This window comes from Diadema setosum, chromosome 5 (assembly GCF_964275005.1).
Source record: "Diadema setosum chromosome 5, eeDiaSeto1, whole genome shotgun sequence".
Classification (NCBI taxonomy): Eukaryota; Metazoa; Echinodermata; class Echinoidea; order Diadematoida; family Diadematidae; genus Diadema; species Diadema setosum.
The window spans coordinates 9,717,023-9,721,990 of NC_092689.1; positions in this window are offsets into that span (position 1 = coordinate 9,717,023).

Below are 4,968 nucleotides of genomic sequence, written 5' to 3' on the forward strand. Positions count from 1 at the left end.
AATGTTGAATATTGTCGATGTTTCCTGAAAAAGTGATGAAACATATTTCTCCACTCGTGACTGTTCTCTATCACAAATTTAATCACTTGCAAAAATTGTCTTACAAGTCCGTATTTGTGAAATATGCTTGGGAAATATGTGGCATATTGTTCGTACAGGCGTATTTTTCCTTAACTCGGAAAACTTGTGCCCATATGTGAGGCAGTGGTATATGGGAGGAGAGGTAAGCTGCAAATGTTTTTCTCTATGGTGGCTTCAAAGGATACAAAGAATGACTGATGAGTGTTTTTGTTTTGATGTGAGGTTGCTTGCCTTCAGTTTCATCAGTCTTTGCTAGATTCTGTGGATTTGCCTCTGGCAGTATGTTCAAGAGGATTTTGAGTGCAACAGTTATCTTAACATAAAACAGAAGAAACTAGAAATGTCGCTTTGGCGACTGGTATGCCTCCGCCATAATGCATGATTTTCCCAATAGGTCTAGATAGTACATGTGGACACTGTGTGATTACATTTTCACAAAATTGGCAAAATATTGGAATGACAAGTTTGTCACAAATGTGTTGAATGTTCACCTTCCTTGACGTAGGTTTAATTGGATGAATAAGAGAGCATGTATCTAGGGATTTAAGGACTTTAACTTGACTTTGACCCATTCATACATTTAGGCATTGAGTAATTTTCAAGGTACAGGTGTGGAGAAAAAGTGAAATTTCTGAATTGAATAGTAAATTGTTACCATTTTCATCTGGCCCTTGACCCTAAAATACATAAGATAATTACTTTCAGGTAGAACATGCATAATATGTCCTAAGTTTCAAGGTAACTTGAGCCACTTCCGAGATAGGGAGGAAAAAGTTAGTTCGGCACTTTCACTTGATCTTTGACCTTTTGACCTTTGAGGCAAAAAGAGAGAAAAAAAAAAACTTTCCAGAGAATTTCTATTAGGTTACACACGCATACACCAAGTGTAAAAATATAACCCTGCTGGCATTGCATAAATATGAGGGTAATAGTAAAATTTTGAAGTCTTGCACTTGACCTTTGACCCCATGAACTCTACATTCTCTAGATAATCACTTCTAGTCAGTACATGTATATACTATGTTCCATGAAGATACCTTGAACAATTTTCCAAGGTACGGAAAAAAAAAAGAAGTTTTCATATTTTTACTTGACCTTTTGACCTATGACCTTTGACCTCATGACCCAAACTTTCACAAGAGAATCTTAATTGGGTAATACATGTATACACTAAGTTTCAAGATAATATCTTCAGGCATTCAATAGATATGGTGGAAATAGTGAAATTTTATGTATTTGACCCTGACCTTTTGACCTTTGACCTTTGACCTCATGACCCAAACTTTCATCAGAGAATCTTAATTGTGTAATACATGTATACACTAAGTTTCAAGAAAATCTTTTCAGGCATTCAATAGATATGGTGGAAATAGTGAAATTGTATGTATTTGACCCTGACCTTTTGACCTTTGACCTTTGACCTCATGACCCAAACTTTCACCAGAGAATCTTAATTGGGTAATACATGTATACACTAAGTTTCAAGAAAATATCTTCAGGCATTCAATAGATATGGTGGAAATAGTGAAATTTTATGTATTTGACCTTGACCTTTTGACCTTTGACCTTGAGCATGTGCACCCAAAAGTTGATAGGCACAACTTCACCCCCTAATACACATACATGCCAAGTTTCATTAGGATACCTCAACAGGTTTCGATAGTTACCTTGTCCACAAAATTCATTACGGACGGACGGAAGGACGGACAGACGGAAGGACGGACGGACGGACGGACGGACGGAAGGACGGAAGGACGGACGGACGGACGGACAACCCGAAAACATAATGCCTCCGGCACCACTTCATGGCGGAGGCATAAAAAAGACCAAACCAAATAATTGATGATATATTACAACTATTAATAAGGCAATGGAATATTTTGGGGGAAATGAGAGATACAATTTGAAGGAATTTATCTGATTTTAGAGTCAAACTCAAAATCAAGTACTAATAAGGAGTTTCAACAGTAGAAAGACAGCAGAAAGTCGCCACTAATCCGGGACAGTCTGAAACAACATAGGCTATGACATAATCGTTAGAAACCTACGCATGTCATCCACTGATCATTAACTGTCACAAATAAGAATGGCAGCAAATGTATATCCAGATCAAGTTGATGGGTCCTGTGAGACCATAATCCCACCTAGTTTGTTAAAGTGCTTTCCTATCTATTCTTTGAAGAAGCCACAAAACACTATGGGCCAGGCAATTTTAAATCGGGTTACATCCATAGGAGCAATAATACATGTGGTTGAAGAGACTTTAAATAGGGATTGCAAGGAATAATAAAGAAAACAACCACGTGTTCCATATGCGCTGTCACACTTCAACACAAAGCACATGAACATCACACAAATATTATTTTCTGTGTTAGGCAATTCTTGAGTCAATTTTCAGAGAAATTCATCGTCTTCACGCCTCATCCCAGTTACACTTTTACTATTAACGACAGATGACGTTATTGTAAGTACACCCTACACAACTGCGGTAGCCCTCCTTTCTTTGGTATCTGCAATGTCACATTTTGTTTCATCAAGAAAACAGATCCTGGCTTTTACGGAATACCTCTCATGCGTTTGGTGAGCATTTCATCTCGAAATTGGCGCGAGGACAAAAGAAAATTAATTATCAAATTCTCTTCTGGTTTTCCTCTTGCTTTCCTCCTGTGGTTCAGGCACCTGCACGCAGCCACAGGATGCCTCTTGTATGTGGAATGTTAGCGACATGTTTGCAAGCTCTTTACTTGTTTATCTGTCATGGTAAGGCACACGTCGCCTTATCCCTGTTCAAGGCCACACAATCGTCTGTGGGAAGTGCTGCAGACTTACAGGGCTACCGCCTTTTAATAACTGTAACCTAATTCTATACAAATGGCAAGACAACGCACGATTCAATAATTTCCTTGTCCACTTACAATCCCTCTGAATGGTCTATGTACTACTCCTTTGCAAAAATATATTATACTTATCTCGAATGACCATCAGATATGATCTTTGCCACTGAAATAAATCAGCACTCAATAATGCACCATGATCATACACAGAATTGTGATTTTTACAGATATATAAAAGCATGTAGAAGTCCATTGCAATCCAAATGGAGCAGCACTACAAAGAAACAGAGACAGAAAGAAAATTGAAAGCCTGCATTTTCCTTTCCTCTTCACTTTGTACATTGGAGCTCTTCATTTTTTTTTTTTTTTTATTTCACAAGATCACTACAAATCCCGACTATATGCCACGACTGCAAGTTACAGATCACATTCTAACATGACTTTTTGGCTGTCTGCTTAACTAGCAATTCTCTGCAGTTTGTCACACAGGGTCATGCATTTGGCTTCAAACATTTACAAAGTTAAAAAAAAAAGAAGAAGAAGATATTTCCTTTCTTTTTTATCTCTGCACTTCCAACAGATATTTATATTCTATACAGTCAAGTCTCCATGTAGCGTTCAAACCCATGTTCCATTTCATTGCATACCGGGTACTTAGCCTACACATACATACAACTGTACATACATACAAACATTTTGAAACATGGAGGTTGACCAACTTTAAGCCCTAATACTTCTTCATATTTGCATGCTGCCCAGCATACACAAGATAACAAATGCCTTTTTTTTTTTTTTTTTTTAATTTTCAATTATCATATGACGGGACTCTTATCTTACATGATATATTGTAAATAATCTATATCTTTATCAATATGATATCTGTTATTAACGTTATTTCATTTAAGACAATGTTGAATTGAACAAAATATATACAAACATGTTCTCAAGGACATTTGCTGCCTTTCTGATGGACAAAAGGAAAAAAAAAATGAGTTGTGAAGGCAGAAAAAAAAAAGATACTTTTCTACCACAGCTCTATGCATACCTTAAGTACTGATAGCGAAATTATTTGAATACAGTCCTTGTACACACACACATCTTTGAGGTCTGTCTAAATATCTAGTCACAAGCAAGCACAAAGAAAAGGGAAAATAACTTACTAGTAAAAATCCTTACAAATTCATAATCATGTCAGTTTAAAGTATATTGCAATGATCATTATGCTTTTATGTATGTAAGTTCTTCACATAAAATGACATAAAAAACAGTAACATGAGACTGCATAGATCTCATGTGAAATATAACTCTGTAGACAATATGTACAGTTGTACAAAGTGATAGTTGTGAAGATCAGCATCGAAGAGTCTTGAAATAGACTATCATCCAACATTCACATTTCCCTTGCCCTGTTTTGTGTCTTTCACACATATATATATGGTAACAACAGTCAAATCCATTACAGTCAAAATGACTCCAAACCTCATATTGCACAACACAATTTGCATGTGCAGTATCTTGGTTATTCCTTCCCCTTCTTTCACGTACAGGCACTGAATACACGTGAAGTTAATGTAATAAGACAGAAAATTTCATTTTATACTACGAAGGCAGCAATATACACATGAAATGAAGATGAGTTAAAGCTAACAGCTCTTGCGAGCAAAAAACAAATAAATGAATAAATAAAAAATAAAAAATGGAGTTTACCCATCAATAACTGAATGGGGAAAGCCCTGGTTTTTGGTATCAACATTGGATTTAGAGTCATGATAATCCAATACATCATTTTTTTTTTTTTGGGGGGGGGGGAGGGGGGATAAAAAGTGACAACCAAGGATGTTTTCAGATATCATTATTCACTCACACTGTACAGCATTATTGACTTCATTATTAGTGTGATCTGGGCCCCGTTTTATCAAAAGATAAAATCGATTTTAAATTTCCTTACCACACAGGCCGCCATAGACTTACAGTTGAAATTAACTATATAATCGATTTTAACTCTTCATAAAACAGGGCCCTGGTCACTGACTGTTACTAGGGTTATTGTCGG